Source organism: Dipodomys ordii, unplaced genomic scaffold (assembly GCF_000151885.1).
Source record: "Dipodomys ordii isolate 6190 unplaced genomic scaffold, Dord_2.0 Scaffold43, whole genome shotgun sequence".
Taxonomy (NCBI): Eukaryota; Metazoa; Chordata; class Mammalia; order Rodentia; family Heteromyidae; genus Dipodomys; species Dipodomys ordii.
Window position 1 is genome coordinate 1524591 of NW_012267259.1, and position 21154 is coordinate 1545744.

General features: G+C 36.3%; 1 protein-coding gene across 1 annotated transcript in view; it reads right to left on the reverse strand.

Annotated features, from left to right (window-relative positions):
- Positions 1-7509, reverse strand: part of LOC105987676 (dymeclin-like) — a 93949-nt gene extending 86440 nt beyond the window's left edge. Inside the window, exon 1 of the mRNA XM_013019028.1 lies at positions 7410-7509. The gene's annotated coding sequence lies outside the window, so the exon portion shown is untranslated. The remainder of the gene's footprint in view (positions 1-7409) is intronic.
- Positions 7510-21154: the final 13645 nt, after the last annotated feature.

A 21154-nucleotide genomic window follows, 5' to 3' on the forward strand; every position in this document is an offset into this window, starting at 1 on the left:
GATACATTTTATTTATCCATTTATTAGCTCAAAGATCTTGGGTTATTTTTATTTTTGACTTATGAAAAATGTTTCTATGAACACTCACATTTTGGGTGTGTGTGTGTATATATATATACATATATATTCAATTCATTTACATTAAAATCTAGGAATAGAATTGCTGGGTCATATGGTAATTCTATATTTAATCTTTTGAGGAAATGTAAATTGTTTCCAAAGTGGCTGAACCATTTTACATTCCCAAAAGCAGTACATAATTTTAATTTCTCCACATCCTTGCCAACACTTATTAGCTGCTGTTTTGATTCTAGCTATAAAGTGGTATCTCATTGTGACTTTGATTTGCATTTCCCTAATGACTAATGATGTTCACCATTTTTTGATATGCTTATAGGCTATTTGTAGCATCTTTTTTACCAGTAGAAAAATGCAACAAAAGCTTTATCACTTATTTGCATCAGAGAGCTCAGCTGATCATCCATGAGATGATTCAGGCATCCAGAAACCCCATCCTCTGGGTCCTTGGGATCTCTTGCTACTTCTACTATATATAATATGATAATAAGGGAAGAGAGGTGTGGAATCTGGCACTGTGGTGACATCGCTTCGTCCTATGATTTCTCAACTACTGCTAGTCTTACAGCCCCTTCTTCATACAAGGAATTGGAAAATGCATGGGTAAGCATTCAGTCAGATTCACCCAAAGCTTAGAGGTGCTGGCTAGCCTGGGCTGGCTTCTAACCCTGACTCCTCAGACCTCACCCTTCTAAGTAGCTAGGAATTCAGGAGTGAGCCTCCAGCCCCCAGAATATTTTCCCATTTTTAAATTGGGTTGTCTATATTTTTATTATTGAGTGATAGAGTTGTAAGACTCACATATTCTAGGTACTAGTACTTTATCAGATATATGACATGCAAATATCTTCTCCCATTCTGTGGATTATCTTTTCATTTTCTTATGTCCTTTGAAACAAAAGTTTTCTTTCTTTTTTTTTTTTGCCAGTCCCGAGGCTTGAATTCAGGGCCTGGGTGCTGTCCCTGAGCTCTTTTGCTCAAGGCTAGCACTCTACCACTTGAGCCACAGTACCATTCCTGGTTTATTCTGTTTATGTAGTACTGAGAAAATGAACTCAGGGCTTCATGAGTGCTGTGCAAGCACTTTACTACTAAGCCACATTGCCAGTCCTCAAAAGTTTTTTTTTTGTTGTTGTTGCAAATTCTTCTTCTTCTTCTTCTTCTTTTTTTTTTTTTTTTGCCAGTTGTGGGGCCTGATCTCTGGGCCTGGGTGCTGTCCCTCAACTCTTCAGCTCAAGGCTAGCACTCTACCACTTGAGCTACAGTGCCACTTCCGGCTTTTTCTGCTTATGTGGTGCTGAGGAATTGAACCCAGGGCCTCATGCATACAAGGCAAGCACTCTACCACTGAGCCACCTTCCCAGCCCATCAAATTCTTTACTGTGATTAAGTGATTACATAATTTCACAAATTTCACAATACTGTGGGATAGTGATACTTAGTTAAAGTCACAAACACACCCCCTTCATGGGGTAAATTGTCTATCATTGTCTATAAAGTTTATGAGTTCTGTAAGCTTTGACAATACAGTTATTTCTTCCACGTCGGGTGATACGTACATTCCTTTCCTTTTGCTTAGTGTCAGCTGTCCCCTCTTTTCCACTCATTCCCTTCCTCCCATTGCTGCCAATGAGTTGCTTAGTTCATTTTGATCAATGTCCAGCGCAGCTGATGAGTCCCCAAAAGTTTTAAATTTTGATTAAGTCTAATTTGATTTTCTTTTCTATTTTTTGTTTTTGTTGGTCATGGGGCTTGAACTCAGCGCCTGGGCACTGTTCCTAAGTTCTTTTGCTGAAGGCTAGTGCTCTACCAGTTTGACCCAGAGTTCTACTTCCAGTTTTCTGGTGGTTAATCGGAGATAAGTCTCACAAACTTTCCTGGCCAGGCTGGCTCTGAACCATGATCCTCAGAACTCAACTTCCTGAGTAGCTAGGATTACAGGCATGAGCCATAATTACCCAACTTTGTTCTTCTTTTCTGTTGTGCTGCTTTTGATGTTTCTAAGCAGTCTTTGCTTAACTCAAACATATTATTTTCTTCTACAAGTTATTTTAGCTCTTACAGTCAGTTCTGAGGTGCAGTGCACAATTCTTAAGCACCTAAGACATTCCAATATAATGTAGTATACAAAGCATCCACTGCAACAAGCACTGTCTTTAAAAAAAATATTTATTTTTTTACTTCTGTGCCCTTGTTCAAGGAGCATTAACTGCTGAATGTTTTCTTGCCTTAAGCTCTCCTTGAAAAATTACTACCCAAGCTAAGTATGGTGGTATATGTCTATAATCTCAGTACTCAGGAGGCTGAGGCAGGAAGACTACAAGGTGCAGACCAGCCTGAGCTACACTGTGAGACCCTGTTTCCAAAATAAGTAAGCAAGCACACATGTAATCAAACAAACAAATAGAAAATATTACCTGGCTCTAATTTCAACTCCTATCAAAGAAGAGTGACACAATACCACCTCTACTTTCCAAACATTGTCTTATAGAAATTTAAGTTACATTCTAATTAATGCCACCATCATTAGAACAGTGTACATGAAACCAATAACCACAAGGACATGTTTCAAATCATCTAAAAGGAACTGTTCTAATAATGCCATAATTTCATTTTTTGAGTATGCCAATATCTGTAAGGTAATTGTTCCCATACTTCATGAATGTTCTCTACCCTAACCCAGTCATGAGTTAAAAAGTAAACACTGTTGGCTTATGTCTGTAATCCTTGCTACTCAGGAGGCTGAGATCTAAGAGTCATGGTTTGGAGCCAGCCCAGCAAGAAAGTCTGTGAGACTTTTACTTCCAGTTAATCACAATAAAACCAGAAGTGAGCCACAGGGCTCCAGTGGTAGATCACTAGATCAGGAACAGTGCTTAGGCCCAGAGTTCAAGCCCTAGGACCAGCAAAACAACAACAGCTACAACAAAAGTACATATTAACAAGAAGCCCTGAAAAGACTGTAAAACAAATAAGAGGAACAAATGGGAAAAAATAATCTGGTGTTATAAGTTTAAATTTGCTCATTGTATGGAAACATTTCTGAAGAAACTAAATGTCTAAAAGCAGATATAGTAGTTATAAACAAGACATAAAGGATTATCAATAAGAGCCATCAATTCAAAAGATGAGACAAATGATGTACTCAAAGGTTAAGCGGTATGTTAGTGTTTCATACAGAATGACAAATTTCATATAGAATGACAAATTTTTTATTATTTAGTAAGTTAGGATCAAATCATATCAAGAAGTTGAATAATCTGTTCTATTTATATTGAACTAAAAGGAAGAAATGATACAGCTACCTTCAATATGAAAAAAATCAATTTGACATACAAATTATGTAGTAAGTAAAAAGGAAATTTAATAAGTTATCAGAAAAATCACCCATTTCCACTGTATGTAAGAAACAAATCTTTGACTAGAAAATGGTCAAACAGTCCTAATTGCATATTACACAAGTATGACTGAGTCTAAGCCTTTGTTCTACATAGGACACTTCCAAAGAGTGCTTACATGCTGAGCTGGGCTTCATCCTCATCAATTAAATGGTTAATATATAGTCTAATCTTTTAGACTAGAATATGAAAATCTTTGTATCTTTTAAGTGCACTCAGTTCTACTGGCAGAACAATAGTTACAGAATACAAGACAGCATGTGTTTGTGTATGTAATAGATTGAATATTCCAATGGTACTCAAATACTTTGGTCTCAATACACCTTTATACTCTTAAAAAATCAGTGATACTTTCCAAAAGCTGTTTTCATGTGGATTACATGCATTGTACTTAGTACATTAGAAATTAAAACAAAGAAAAACTCAAAACACAATCCATGTTCATATTTTAGTAGCTGTCAATGCCTTAACTATTATATGTGGCCTCTGAACAAACCCATGCCCAACTATGACAGAAAAAGTAAAAAAGGCTGAAAAACCTTAGACTCTATACTTATACAGGCTGGGAGCACTGCACTTGTTGTCCCTGAGCGGACACTACCATTTGAGCCTACAGCTCCATTTCTGGCTTGGAAACTAATTGGAGATAAGAGTCTCACAGACTTTGCTGCCAAGGCTGGCTTTGAACTGCAATCCTTAGATCTCAGCCTCTTGAGTAGCTAGGATTAAAGGCATGAGCCACTAGTACATGGCTAAACATTTTCTTAATAAATTTAGAAATCTCTAGGTAGTCTTAGAGTACTCGGTACTGTAATAGTGAGAAGAAAAACATATCCTTTGAAGCCTTTATTCATACTCTTTGCTGTATGGTTTATTCAATCTTGATATTGAAAATGTACATCTGGTAGCAGTAGTGCTACCTTAAGACCTTTTCCTTGTCCATCTTTTATAAACAAGTGGTCTAGGTCACAGAATTTTATGTGGTTGTTGGCAGATAAAAATTCTGAAGAATAAAATAAGGAGGAGCAAGAATTTTCCTGGTAAGTGACTAATTGAAAAGGGAATGTTGAGAATGTTTTAAAAAATGTCAATCACTCAAACACGGTGCTTTGAGCAATAAAGCAAGAAGTTAGCATGAACAGAAAGACACATTGCAGTGCTTATTTTAAAGTTTCTCGTTTTCTGTAACTACCTTTCAGATTTGAGGTAGAGGGAGTGAGTCAGTTATCGTCACTGCTATCGAATTGGCGCAAACCATTCTTCTGCAGTTAACTCTGAGGCAAGGCAGCAAGACTAAAAAATGTTGTGATTTGAAAAGTCTCATACACAAATGTCAAAGTAAAGATTGTCAGTGACAGATTCTAAACAGAACTTTGCCAGTGTGCTAGGAAGCAGATGCTTTAAGAAATTCATTTTTACTCTGTAGAAATTTCACAAAGAAATCAGTGACTCTAGAAACTGTAAAGTTCTGTCCTATCATTGAATAGTCACATCCATGGTGGGCAAATATGATTCAATATGATTTATTTCCTCTGAAATATCAATCTTATGGATTTCCAACTAAAGGGAAGTGCATCAAAGTCAACTTAAGGGCTGCTACATGAATTCAACGCATTTTAAAGAGTAATAGACAAGACTAATGCATAAATCAAGTATGTAAAAATAATAAAACATACACAGATGATTTAGTTCATTTTTTTTTTTTTTTGTCAGTCACAGGCTTGAACTCTGGGCCTGGGCACTGTTCCTAAGCTGTTTAGCTCAAAGCCAGCACTCTACCACTTGAGCCACAGTGCCACTTCCAGTTTTCTGGTGGTTAACTGGAGATAAGAGTCTTGTGGACTTTGCTGCCTGGGCTGGTTTGAATTGCGATCCTCAGATCTCAGCCTTCTGAGTAGCTAGGATTACAGGCGTGACGCACCAGTGCCCAGCTCAATTCTTTTTTTTTTTTTTGGTACATTTTTTATTATAAAAATGCTGTACAGAGGGGTTACAGTTCCAGCTCAATTCTTTTTTTTTTATTTTTTTATTGTAAAGATACTTTACAGAGGGTTACAGTTACATGAGTAAGGTAATGAGTACACTTCCTATTGAGCATTGTTACCCCCTCCATTGTTTTCCCCATACCATCCCTTCCCTCCCTACCTTCCCCAAGGTTCTTTTTTTTTTTATTGTGATTAAGTGATTACATAATTTCCCGAATTTCACAGTATTGTGGAATAATGATGCTCATTTAAAGTCACAAGTTCATTCTAACTTTCCTGGCCAGCTCAATTCTTATAAACATAATTCTGTAGTACCATCCTGGCCTTGTCTGAGGAACTATCAGAAAAAGGTATTTTTCTTATCATAAATCAAGGCAAGTAGAAAAGTAAGTTAGCTGTTCAACTAATTTAAAAATATTTGGAATATTCACCTTAGCAAGAATATCTTATGTGATACTTTTTGGAGGTCTAAACTAAATGTCTTAATGGGATGATAGGTAAAATAACAATGTGTGGAGATATGTACATGGACACACACACACACACACACACACACACACACACACACACACAATAAATGAAAGAGAGGAAAAATAGCATCAGTCAGGTTGTGGTTGCACATAGCTATCTTTGTTTATCAGTGACTGATATCCGGTCTCAGTGCTGTTCCCACAGTCCCATATCAGTACTACCATTTAGAAATAAAACAAACCACAGGAAACACACAAAACAGCTCTTTAGCTGTCTGGTATGCTCCGCCACTTCAAACTCAGAATTTAACAATTCTCTAATAAAGTTTTTAAATATCAACCCGCCAAGTTGTCTGGCAATTTAAGGAGGTCCTTATTAGAACTGAATGAACTTTTATGGTTTATAACCTGATAATTCTTAGCTTCTCTATCTAAGCAATGTTCTAAAAGTTAAGAACGTCAAGATAGTGGCACGTCCCTGAAGGGACTCATAATGTCTTCTCCCTATCACAGTGCACCTGTGTGCTACTCTACCATGTTCTGTGGGCTTCTACAAGGCAAGGTGGTGGTAAGCTCTACATCTTTAAAGTGGATAGAACAAAGGCGACATGTTACTTCTCTTAGGAAAAGACCATTGGATTCTCCTTCCCAGGAACTAAGAGTTGGGACTTGGAAGACTGGATCATTTTGCTAAAGCCATTAAATTAACAAGGATATTTACAGGTTGGTGGAAGAATGGGAAGTGTCAAAGTTGCTATCTCATGTCCATGTGAGCAAACAAGAGAAATGAGGCCAGTAGAAATCAGCAGAAGGAGGGCTGGGAAGGTGGCTCAGTGGTAGAGCACTTGCCTTGCATGCCTGAGGCCCTGGGTTCGATTCCTCAGCACCACATAAGCAAAAAGAAAAAAGCTGGAAGTGGCGCTGTGGCTCAAGTGGTAGAGAGCTGAGGGACAGCGCCCAGGCCCAGAGTTCAAGCCCCACGACCGGACCCCCCCCCCCAAAAAAAAGAAATCAGCAGAAGGATAAAGCATAAGCAAAATAGACAGAGATCAGAAATGACACAACTCTTAGTAACAGCATATGCCTAAAACCAATGGCTTTTAAATTTCAAGTTCTAAAAAAAAAAAACAAAGAAAAATAAAGAAATTCAGGTGTACTCTCCTAGCCCATGAAAACCAGACAGAAACCTTTGTATATACTTTCTATAACCCTCCTTTCATTTTTGTGTTTAACATAGAGTGGGTTTCTAGATTTGATATTAGGATCTGTAATTATTAACCATCATTGGCATGGGGTTGATTATCTCCAACCATCTGACAATAATAAAATCATTTTTCCTTTCATTTGAGACCTCATTCCTTTATTTGAATATGAGCAGTATCTAAGGGCATAAATTTTCAGAAGAGAGAGAAATTGCTATTTATAAATTTTACAATGAAAGAAAACCTTCTTATAGATAAGATAAGGTAAATACTTACATAATCTGGTAGAGGAACATCATTTGAACTTAAGGAACCTCTCAAGGACTGGGTGGCTTGTTCCAGAACTTTGTTGTGTTTTTTAGATAGCAAAGAAAACAAACTGCAAAAAAGAGAAATACAATTATATTAAGAGAACTAAGTGATTCTTTTTCTAGGTATAATGCAAGAATTAGGGCTCCACTGTATCTAATGAATAAAGAATTTCTCTTGCAGTTAAAAATAAAGGCAATCCTGATTTCATGTACTTTCCATATAAATTTGAGGTAGGACCCACAGTCTTTAAAATTGTTTAAATATCTATTTATTTTTGTGTTGATATTGGGTTGAATTGAGGGCCTTGCAGTCTCACTTGGCTGTATTGTTCAATAGTGGTACCATAACATTTGAACCATACCTCCACTTATGGCATTTTGCTAGCTAATTGGGAATAAGAGTTCTAACAAACTTTTCTGTCTAGACTGGCTTTGAACCTTGATCCTCAGCCTCCTGTGTAGCTAGAATTGTAGGAATAAAACATCAACACTCAACCCACAGTATTTTTGTTGTTGGTGGTGGTGTGGTCCCTGAACTCAGTGCCTGGATGCTGTCCGCCTCTTTGTGCTCAAGGCTAGCGTTCTACCACTTGAGCCACAGCACCAATTCTGGCTTTTTTTTTTGGGGGGGGGGTAGTTTATTAGAGATTAGAGTCTCACAAATTTTCCTTTTGGGGCTAGCTTTGAACTGCAACCCTCAGATCTCAGTGTCTTAAGTAGCTAGGATTGTAAGCATGAGATACTGGTGCCCAGTTATTTATATATTATAAACAGCACTACAGTGAACACTCTTGAACATAATTTTTAGCATAACCAAGTGAAATTACTAATAAATTTCTCTAAGTACTAGGATTAAGTAAAAGAGTAACTCAATTGCATTCAGGACATGTATTTTAAAATATGCAAAATATTTTGCAGGAGACACAAAGGAAACTAATACTGGGACTACGTATAAGGCATGTTCACATTGAAATGCATAAAGAAGAAAGCAAAATCATTCTAATTATAGTACAGTTTCAGGATAAATGAAAATTGAGGCTAAATGATGTTTGGCAATCAATTGTAGCATAGGAAGGACTAGGAGACATAAACTGGATGCCACTAAAAAGGGACAATAAAAGTGTGTAAAAAAAAGAGATCTTGTTGTTAGTAAGAAGAAAAGAGGCAAGGGAAAGTAGAGAGAAACAAAGTTGTGAAACTTAAGTTTACACAAAAGTAAAACCTTGGGCTGCTTTCTTTGTAAGCAAAACTTGAGTTCATTCTCATCCTTCCCTTCTCTCCTCCTCTATTTTATACCTCCACTGAGCAATAGAATCTATGGTAACTTTCACCATTAATGTAAGAAAATTACTGAGCAAGCTCTAGAAACCAGAGCAAAATCCACTTGACCTTTTTTTTTTTAACTACTTTGTTTACTTTAAAAAAGAGTTCTTGCAATCTGTTTTCTTTGTTAGTAAGAGATCAAACAAGGAAGTGAGCCTGAATTCAAATATATAGTATTTCAGTTGAACCTGATGGAAAATTTCAAAAATTAAGTGGAACAAAATGTTGAAACATTACAACAGGTCCTAGCTATCTTTAAGTCTGTAGCAACAGATAATTCCAGGCCACTTCCAACTCTCCATCATAAATGAGAAGCAGAATTTACACTTATTCCAAGTTGTTATTCTCATACAATTTAATAGACTTTTGCCTCAGATGTATAGCAAGTGCTTTCAGAGTTTGTGGGCTTTTTTCAGCATTCTAATTTTGCCTTTCATTTGGCATTTTAAGGAGAAATGACCTAAGTTTATATAAGACATGACTTGCAAATTGCTGAATGAGAAAATGAACTCATGCCTGAAGCTCTGCATTCAAAGTATCCACTCTGCCTTGGTGCTGTAAGACTAAGCAATAAAGACACGTGGTGTTTATATGTAAAGCCTAAGTCTGCTGATAAGAATAAGGGAAGGTGATCACCAACAGTACTTACTATTCACTCAGCTGAGATATATCTACCACAATAATTTTTAAAATCAGGGAAAGGTTTCTCTCTGAAGACAAGAATGTTCGTTGCAAATTGGATTACCAATGAAAAAACTGAAAACAATCAAAACCATGGAATATTCAGACCACGAAATACCACACAGCAATTCAAAATGATCTAAAAGCTACATGTACTAGATGGATAAATTTCAAAAATAATGTTGAGTAAAAAAATCGATTCTTATAGAATATGAACATGGTGCTAATATTTATATAATGCTGTTATCTTATGAATAAAACAGCTGAACTAGGTGTGGTGACACATAATCCCAGCTATTTTTGAGGCAGAGGCAGGTGGATCAGTCCAGGAAAAGTTGGGTGAGACCTATTTTGGGAACAAAATACAAAAAGTGCTGGGGTGGCTCAAGTGGTGGAGTGCTTGTCTAGTATGTGTAAGGCCCTGTGTTCAATCCTTAATACCACAAAGAATAAGTAATGATATGAAATATATGAATTCATAACCCTACATTTAAGACAGTCACTGTTCTCTGAGGAAGTAGGGAAGAGAGCCGAATCAGGGAGGAAGAAATAAGGGATTTAGTGATCTCGGTCTGTCTCACTCTCTCCCCCTTCTTACCATAAAATGCTCTTTTGGTAACAGTGGATCAAAACACAGGAGACTGCTATATTATTCTATTTAATAGAGGGGATTGCTATACTACTCTACATTAGAAATGTCTGAAAATTACACATATCTTAAAAATATGATACAAACTACATGCTATTCTGAAGAAAACAAAGTTCCTAGCAGGATGGCAGTGGCTTCATGTCCATAATCCTAGCTACTCAGAAGGCTGAGATCTGGAGGATTGCATTTCAAGGCCAGCCAAGATAGAAAAGTTCTTGAGACTCCATCTCCAAAAAAGCCAGCAAAACCAGGGCTGGGGGGCATGGCTCAAATGGTATAGTGCTAGCCTAGCAAGTGCAATGCCCTGAGTTCAAACCCCAGCATCATACAAAAAGAAAAAGAGAAAGAGTAAGTCTCTACCAAGAGGCAGCATTTTACAAGAGAAATAGCATGTAAATAGAACATGTGTGGTCAGTACAAACTGGGACATGCTGAGAAGATCACAAGCTGGTACAAATGACTGCAGTTGAGGGTGCACAGATGGCAGCAGGAGATGAGACCAGAATGTAGACAGTTTGAAGACAGACTGCAAAGGGCCGCTCATGGCACATCAAAAGCCCTGGGCTTTATTCTATTCAGAGTTGAGAAGCTAATGGAAAACGATGAGAGGGACATGGTTGCTTGCCCCCAAGGAGCACAAATCTGACAGGCTAAGAAAAAACAATGTCTGCAATGCTGAAATCAGAATTCTGGTGTTTGAAGCGAGTACTGTAGAGGGACAGAGGAAGGGTCAATACATTCCACAAAGGAAATCTGGCTTGACTGTGACCTTGAAGGTTAGGGGGTTGCTAATTAGAAAAGCAAAGCGGGGTGGAGATGTGGGGATGTGGGGGTATGTGTGGGGAGAGTGATTTAGAAAGGTGAAAGTCTATACAAAGTCTACAGAAAGACTTCATGGAATAGAGAAAGTTCAGGAGGGAAAGAGATGAAGCTGGCAAGACAGGTAGGGGCCAGATTAAAGAAGGCCTTACAGACTAAGCTCAGGTTGACATTTCATCTTGTTAAGTCACTGTTAGCCTATGGAAAAGGCGATGCAACAGCAAGTCAAAGCAGCAGTCATTGTTTTGGTTTCTGGAATGCCTTTGCTTTCTGGAAGGATCTACCTCACTAGGCTGGAGTGAACAAGGGGATGCCCTGGGGGTGTAGGTGAGGGTTGTCAACCACAGAAATTGGCCAAGCAAAAGTGAAATGAACCCCAAGATAGGGACACAAGAGGTTTTATCTTTGTTGCTGTTGTTTTTAATGTACTTATAAAGTACTATGTGATTTTTTTTGTTTCTTTTGTATGTTGTTCTTCCATGGTATAACCCCCTGCTTTCACTGAATTTGATTCCAGTGCCCTGCATCTTGCATATACATTTTTCTAATTTGGGGAGGGGAAGGGACAAAACAAAATGCTGAAATAAGGATACAGGTTGACCCATTCTAACAATGAGATGTACAAGACACTATGTTAAAAACGAACTTTACAACTTAGGGGGGGAGGGAGGAGTTAGAGAGGTAGGGGATGGTAGGAGAGAAACAAAGGAGGGGGTAACAATGCTCGATAGGAAATGTACTCATTACCTTACTCATGTAGACTGTAACCCCTCTATATAGTATCTTTACAATAAAAAATATATATTAAAAAAAAAGAAATTGGCCAAGCAAATCAGTCAATGGGAAAGTTAACTAGGACAGAGAAGAGAGCAGAATTGGAGGCAGGGAAAAGAGTTTACTTGCAGTGAGAGGCAGCACCACTCATAGGCAGTGAACTGCTTGGAGACATGGCTCTGATAGGAGGCGAGATAGTTCACAGAATACTTATGTTTTCCATAGACCTTGGACCTCAACCATTCTATGACAGCAAGATAAGAATGGAAAATAGACTAAATTGCTGTGCTTGGTACACAGGAGGGAAATAGGAGGCAGGAGTTGGTAGGAAGGATGCATGCCTGTTCTTACACCTCTTGCCTGTGCTCTGTCCTATTTCATGGTGCCACAGTGTCCCTGCCATGGAATCCCAAGGTTGAGAACCAAAGTTTGAAAACCACTGACTGACCAATGAAGTCTAAACATATAGATGTAGTTATATTTACTTTAGGAAGATTCCTCTCCAATGGAGGTAAGGCTGATAGGAACCAATAAGAAAACAGATATGCTGGGCTGGGAATGTGGCTTAGTGGTAGAGTGCTTGTCTAGCATTCATGAAGCCCTGGGTTCTATTTCTCAGTACCACATAAACAGAAAAGCTGGGAGTGGCACCGTGGCTCAAGTGGTAGTGTGCTAGCCTTGAGCAAAAGAAGGTCAGGGACAGTGTTCAGGCCCTGAGTTCAAGGCCCCAGACTGGCAAAAAGGAAAAAGAAAGAAAATACAGATGAAACAGAAACCTTTAGAAAACATCTGCATTCTGCAAAGTAAAAGAAGAGTCAGCCCTGAATCAAAGCAAGTAAGAGTCATTTGGAATGCAAAAGAGAAAGTACAAATCAAAGATAACTAGTGTTTCTAACTCAGGACAGGTAGTAGCCAATAGAGCATAGAGGAATTGAAAGGTGGGAAGGATTATTGGTGAGACAGAACAATTAAGAATAGCAGCAGTAGTAGCCCTGGTATGTGGTGTTCACTGGGTATCAGGTACTATCTATCACATATTATCTCTTCTTTTGAGGAGATGATGGAACTGAAGCAGAGGGAGGATAAGTAATTTGCCAGGTACATAGCTACTAAGTGGTGAAAGTCAGTTAAATTCAGGAATGCAGGTTTCAGGATCAGTATGTTGAACAATTGTGCCAAGGAAGCTAGAGCTACTAGGAAGGGCAATGGAGATGGCTAAAGACAACCAGATGGAAGTGGAGAACATTAATACTGCTCAGAAGAGAATTGGAGAGAAGGTTTTGAGCTAACCTACCATCAGTTACAATCATAAGGTGAAAGTATTTTGCTATTACGCAATGTAAGTAAGACATATAAGGACAGAACTCTGCCATACCAAAGGATGAAAAGAAAAATAGTAGTCAGTGAAGGTCACTTAGAGAAAGACCAGAAGTAGGAGAACTAGAAAAGACAGATATTCTGAAAGAGCCTAATTTCACAAAAGGAATAATCCTAACTACTAAAAGTTGTGAAATGGACTGGGTGTGGTAGTAAGTTAGGATCTCCAATACAATGCTGAATGAATGTGAGAGCTGATATCCTTACTATTTTCTTAATCTTAGGGGAAAAGCATCTAGACTTTACCACTAAGTATAATTTTAGCCCTAAGTATTACATAGATTTCCTTTATCAGGTTGAAATTTCCCTCTATTCCTTATGACCTCAAAATTTTTTTTCAAAAAATTATAAATATGTACTGAATTTTGTGAAATGATTTTTTCTGATCCTTTTGAGATGATTATACCATTTTTTGAATGGACTGTACTGATTAAAAATGGAATATCAAATCAAACTTACAGAAACGTAAATAATGTAAAGTTATCTTTCTCTTCTTTGCTGGTTGTCCAGCTTGAACTCAGAGCCTGGGCACGGTCCCTGGGCTTCTTTATACTCAAAGCTAGCACTCTACCACTTGAGCCATAGCTCCACTTCTGATTTTCTGGTAGTTAATTGGAGATAAGAGTCTCACAGACTTTCCTGTCCAGGCTGGCTTTGAACCACGATCCTCAGATCTCAGCCTCCTGAGTAGGTAGGAATACAATCTGTGTAAAATATGTGTCTAATTTCCTACATCTGTTAACTAAATTAATATGTAATTATTAATGAAGAAATTATTACTTAATTAATCCATCATATTATACATGAGGAAACTAAGTCATAAGCAGAGGAATTATATCTTGGTTTCTGGACTCATAACCATCTTATTATCTCTTACCTAGAGATTTATTTTGTTATTATGGTGTCCATTATTTTTCTGTCCTGCATGATTCGCTCTCTCCTATTTTTAGGAACTGAAATTACTCTCCTGAAAAAAGCAAAGCTTATAATATTGGCTGAGTTAATTATAATTCCTTATTCCCAGGTCACAAAGACTAGCCAATGTATACATGTTTCAAGTTAAGTCAGTTGGAAACTTTCCCAAAGATAGTTCTATTAGGAATGGTGAGAAAAAAAATTTTTTTGGGTTAGAGGCTGTACAGATATAACGCTAGAGGTGGCTACAGTCATGGTTCAGCTTCTTAGAGAAATGAATAAAATGAGAATGAATCTAAGCTTGGAGAGTAGGGAAGGAGAGAGAGGAAGGGGAGAGAAGGGGAAAGAAGAAAAAGGGGGAAGAGTTTTGAAAGACATAGAGAAGAGACAGAGAGGGGCAGTCAGAGAGTGAGAATGCAAGCACACATTTTTTTCCCCCTCTTATGAGCTACTCTCCACTACACACCTTGATATATTAGTGTCTGGTATGGTTTACTTCTTCAGTGTGAGAGTTTTGTTACCACTAACACCCCAGTTAAAATAGTAGCCCAACTCTAGCATGCTCCTTTCATCCTTATACTATTTAGTCTTTCTCACTACAACTCTTTACCTTCTCAAATGCTATGCATTTTTCTCATATACTTCTAAGCAAACTATATAGCCTGAAGACCAAATTCAGCCCATACTTGTTTTTATAAATGAAGTTTGTTGAGACACATTACTGTCCATTTATTCATGTTTAAAAACAAAAGTACTCAGATAATGAATGATGGGAAGTCTTCAAAGAGCAAGCCCAGTTGATGCACCTTGAAAAGAAGCTATCAGTCAACAAAGCTCAACCCAAGTGCATAGAACTTCTACTCTGTTCAGTAGTGCCTCACTTTGAAACATAAAAACCTGCAAAGGGTAACTAGAGAGATAAATGAGCAAAAGAGAAAAAAAGGAACCTGGATAAAACAGAAATGATGATGGGAGGATAATAAAACTTCCAAGAGCTGGACATTTAATAATGAAGAAAAGTAAACATATTGCAGCTATGAAAAAAGGAGACTATATAAAAGGACTATCAGGAGAAAAGAGAGAATTCTTGGGAAATGAAAATAAGGTATCAGAAACGGCTCATTTAATAAAAGGACTGGAATCACAAGAAAGTGGAGCAAAAAAAAAAAGATAACCACATGGAAGAACAGTAGAAAAATGATGAAGAACTGAATGAAAGTCTATTGGATCTCTGTTTAAGAACAGAGAAATTCTCAAAACTGAAAACCATAAATTTATGTAATAAAAGACTAAAAACCCAGAAAAGAAGTAAGAACAAAAACGCTATGTCATAGCACATAATAGAATTTCAAACCACTAAAAACAAGTGAAGGTCCAAAAAAGAGAGAAAATGTGGGAGAAAGCCATATACAACCTGTCAAGAACAAAATACGGAGTTAATATAAACTCATCATATTAATGAATTTCATCTCAACAACTACAAAAACAATGATTAATACCTTCCAAACGCAGAGTAAAAATGACTGAATATAAAATAAACACTTCTAATTTTTAACTCTAGAATGAAGATAAAGACTTCTAGATAAATTGTTTGGAAGAGTAAATATAACCACATAACATTATATGAATCATCTATGAACAGTATCTGTTCTAACCAAGTAAACACTAACTACTGACTTCCTTAAAATGATTAGATAACTCCACTGGGAGAACAGGGAAGGTGGGCCTTTGAGTGTATAGGCATGTAGATGTGTGTAACTAGAGGGCAAATGAAGATCATGGCTACTCTGGCTGCTCATATAGAAAGAATGCTTCTCTTCAACACTTTTCTGCTTTGTGTCTTGAAAAAAGAAGAAGAAAAAAAACTCCCTCTATTCCAAGAAAGTAAAGCAGATGAATGACTGCCAAGGAAAAGTTTCAGTTGTCCTTGTCAAAGACAATCAGATCCATCAGATGTTGGACAATGAAGAACCCAAAGGAGAAAGGAAGGTATTGGATGGCTCTAACAATGGGATTAAACACCTTTAATTAAAAAAAATCAAGTCTATAAAGCTACAATAAATTTACTTTGTAAATTTTTGATAGCCTAGGCAAAATGTCCGTATTATAACATTTCATGGAATACTGACAAACTCATCATCTCAATAAATACTCTAACATGAAAGAAAAACATTCATATAAAATCTAGTTGCAATATTCAGTTTTTGTTCATTCTACAACTGCTTAAGCAAAAGCTACATGTAGAATAAAAATGATTAGTTATATAAATTGGCAAAGTACACAACTAAAAATGTTTATTTTTAGAAAAAAGGGTGAAACTCAGGAATTGAATTTACTTCCAGTTAAAGGTAACTAAAACCCAAATAAGAAATATAGAAGGAAAGCTGAAAGATGACTAACAACTTTAAAAATAATGCTTTATAATTACTATAATCATTACTTATAACATATGTTGAGAATAGTAGGTAAAATAGATGAAGTGTCAATATGCATTATCTGGTAACTGTATTATAAAATATGTGGGTGAAATAGAGAATCTGTCATTAACAATTACAATAATTACTATTATCTTTTACAAAGGCATTCATGAAAATTTATTTCATTAATTTTTAATTTTAAAGTATTTCAGTAAGAAAAATACCTAATAAGCAGAAATAATATGAAAATTTTCTTTTTTTTATTGTGAAAATACCATACAGAGGGGTTATAATTATATGGGCAAGATAATGAGTACGTTTTTTTTATCAAGCATTGTTGCCTCCTCCTTTGTTTCCCCTTCCCATTTCCTACCCTCCTTCCACCTACCCACCCCCCAAGATTTCTTTTTTTTTTGTTGGTCATGGGATCTGAACTCAGGGCCTGGGCACTGTCCTTGAGCTTTTTTGCTCAAAGCTAGTGCTCTAATCACTTCGAGCTACAGCTCCACTTCTGGTTTTCTGGTGGCTAACTGAAGATAAGAGTCTCACAGACTATGTTACCTGGGCTGGCTTTGAACTGTGATCCTCAGATCTCAGCCTCCTGATTAGCTAGGATTATAGGTGTGAGCCATCAGCTCCTGGCTGCAAAAGGTTTTTTTTAAAAGTAGACTTTTTTTTCCTGTCTAATTTTAACTAAAATTGCTCATAAATGTTACTTAGCAAGAATAATCAATTAAACATTGGTAATTTGATTTAACTCAAATGATGGGCTTTATTGCTATCTTTTATCTTATTTATTGTACTTGTTTATAGCAAATATATTTTAAAATGTATATTGTGTATAGACTAAACTACAATGAGAAACCTTATGTATCTTTTTTTTTTGGTTGTTGTTGGCCATGGGCCTTGAACTCTGGGCCTGAGTGCTGTCCCTCAGCCCTTCAGCTTCAGGTGAGAGCCCTACCACTTGAGCCACAGCACCACTTCTGGTTTCTCACAGACTTTCCTGTCTGGGCTGGCTTTGAACCACGATCCTCAGATCTCAGCCTCCTGAATAGCTAGGATTATAGGCCGGGGCCACCAACGCCCTGCAACCTTATGTATTTTGGATTGCAGTTGTTAGAATAGTATTCTCCCTTTTCTGTCAGCAAAATATAATACATGAAGAACAGAAATAAATTGTGACTTGAAAGAATTTAGGCTGCCTTTTTCTGTCACATTTTCTTAGGACCTTGAGAAAACCACACATGTAGCAGAGAGAATACTGATCCAAATTTTTAAAAATAACTTAGTACAATGTCATTAATTTATGGCAATAATTGAAACTGAAATAATATTTAATGAGGAAATTCATTTGGAAAGAGGAATTATCTCACAGAGAGCAGAAGGGGAGCCAGGGTGACAGTTTAGAAGTTATTATTATCAGGGGTCATAAGGCACTTCCTAAGTGTAAAGAAATTTCCTCTCAGGGGAAACCTACCAAATAAAGCATGTTTACTATGTGTCTGATTTTACAAATATAGTCACAGGAAACATGATAGTGGTAGCTATGAAGAAAATACTATACAATACCCATATCATATATACATCTGGTAAGAAAGGTATTTTGTTGACATTAGAATATTAATTTGGAGATCTCAACTAGAAATTTGAAATTTCTTTTGTTTAAGGTTTTAATCTTAATATCAAATATAATTTGTCTTTGAGAGGGCTATAAGAACAGAGAATCTTAATTGGAATTATAGGTCTTTATTGGCAAATTCACTTTTTAAATTTATGCAAGGCTCATTACTATTTAAAATTCTCAGATCTGTAAAAACTCCATTATTTCAACTTTGATTCCTTGTACACCTAATTACTAATTTATAGTTGGTCCACACACCTTTATTTTTTATTTACTCATATGTTTACCCACTTCTGTGAACACAAATTTAAGGGCACAGATGTATCTTCTTCCATTCTTCCCTCAACTCTTCTGCAATGCTTCTTGTATATGTCAATAGTTCTAGTGTTTTGTTACCCCAGCTCATTTCCCTTTTTAAAAAAGACCTAACTACATTAGTGTATAAAATAGCCTTTGAGTTAACATTTAGAAATACTTTTCAGAAAAACCACAAAACCAAATATATTTACAGTAACTTCAGAGGAAACCCACTTCTACCATGACTCATCCCTGGAACACAGGAGCAGCCTCTTTCCTACCTCCTACGACATCAACCAAACCTCAGAGGAAGATTTTCATGCATGAAATGGTTATTCAGGCCCAAAGGAAAACTATATATTTAATTCTTAGGTCTCAACTCAAAGTCTTATTGATTTGATTTCTCAGCAAACAGTAAATAGCATCTTCAGGTAAGCATCCTAAATAAAAACAACAGAGAGGAGAAAACTAGTATGAAAATATATGTAGATATTAAATATTTAAAGAATTTCAAAGCACTACCTTTTGGTGGCACTGGTTTTTTGTTTTTGTTTTTGATTCAAGATCTTGCAGTTACCAGGCAAGTACCCCATCATTTGAGCTGTACCTTCAGCAGTGAATCATACTTTTGTTGTTTAGAAAATATATATAACATTACAACTAACAAGAATGCTACGAAAATGAGGAATAACTTAAAATGGGATTTAAAGCTTGTGGTGCCCACGGACAAGGTTACTACAATATCAACAGAATACTTGTAGTATTGTAAGATGGCAATGATTTCATCAAAGTATACTTAACAACACACAAAACAGTGAGTGACCCTCATGAAAGCCACTGATTAAAATATAACTCTCTATTGCAACTACCAATAATTATAAAGATAAGAATTATATCCATAGTTGTAAAAATGTCACCATTTCAATACAAAATTAAAGCTCAAAATGGAAAGCTTTTTATGCAACCACTTAAAAAATTATAGCTCAAATCGTGTTGAATAAATCAAACAGGAAATAATCTTGTTTGAAGAACTGTGGTTACTGTTTGAGTTTATAACCCCCCCGCCAATATTTCTAAAATTGAGACAAAAATTTATGCTTTGTGCTCCCTCTACTGGCTCTATACTATAGCTTATTCTGTTCTTGAGAGAATTGTACCAAGTATTCTTTCCATTTGGAACATACTGAAAGAAACTGGTTTGTTATAATGGGGAACATAAAGAAGGAAAGTAGTCTCTTGATTTGAGTGTTGAGGAAAATCAAGAGAAGTGATATAACCATGGTCACAGAGTAAAGGAACTACACCCAGAATATAGTATATCTTATATTCCATAATGATTTCAATATTTTCATGCAAAAGTATATTAGTAACTTTGTTCTGCTACAGGTTATCTATATTCTGAAGCTTAATACCTTTGTGTAACATGAGGATTCTTCACCATATTCTAATTCTGACTAGTAAGGGGATATGACTAATATTCAATACAGATGTATTAGGCTCAAAGTATCTATGTTTCTAAATTTTCTTGGACAGTGTCCAACTCCAGAAAGCCTTGGTAAAGTTTCCTAACACTCTGAATACCTTAATATTTTAATGTGCTTCCACCATTTGCTTTAAAAAAATTAAATCTTAGCCTGGCACCAGTAGCTCACACCTATAATACTAGCTACTCTAAGGCTGAGGCTGAGTACTAGGCACACACACACACACACACACTACTAGGCACACACACACACACACACACACACTACTAGGTGCACACACACACACACACTACTAGGCACACACACACACACACAAGTCTCAATTTTGGGACTGGAATATTGGGTCACCCTACAATATGTCATGTAAGTAAAAACTAATGTCTTATGTTGTTGCTGATGAGGAAGAGGCAAAGGAAGATGATGATAGGTACTATCTATTCAGTGTTTGTTACATGAAAGTACAGGTTAGAACTTCAAAGAAAACATGATCAAGAATAAAAGAGATTCTCTATTTTACAAGGAATGCAGCTGAGAGAAAGTAACTCATCCGAGGTCTGTTTGACATAACTTCCTCCTACTTCCTCTGTACCTTTGTTATTCTGTTCATTCTTTATCAGCAAATACTAACAGTAAAGATACTTTCATAAACTACCAGTACCACTTCCCTACCTCATGCAAACATGAAAGCCTCAGGCAAAACATACTTTATTATAACCAGTCATTAAATTTTTTAGACTTTATGGCAAAGTGAATATCAGCACTTTATTTTTAGAATAAGAAAAATAGAAATAAAATATTTATAAGTATTTAATATAAAGGTATGTGCTTCCCACTTGTTTAGAGTAGTAAATTTACTGATTTGCCAAGTAGTCTGTTTTTTAAAAAATTGGTAACTTTGTTGTAGTCTGATAACAATGCTATTTAGATAGACACAAACAGTACGGGATTAAAGAATCTAATTTGTTCAGACTGAAAGTAAATATTTATTCAGCTAGAATACACAAGTCTATCTTTGTGAGGAAAAGACATTTGTTTCTAAATGAAAGATATAAATTGTTATCTAAATCATGGACAATTTTTATTCAAAATGAAGCTTAAACCCTGTGTTGCTTTTGAAATAAAAAAACTATATACAGACATGTTTCTCTTTGTTATCTGATAGTGGGTTAATTGTTAACTTTCATGAAAAGGAATCAGGTTAAAGTACTGAAACAGGAAAATAGTATTTAAATGAATACCCTTCTCAATTACTTACAGGCAAACCATTCAGACAGTATAGACAACATATGTCAACGTATAGGAATAAGTAGGTAGACCATTAAAAATTGCTTTAAGAGAAATGGACAGATT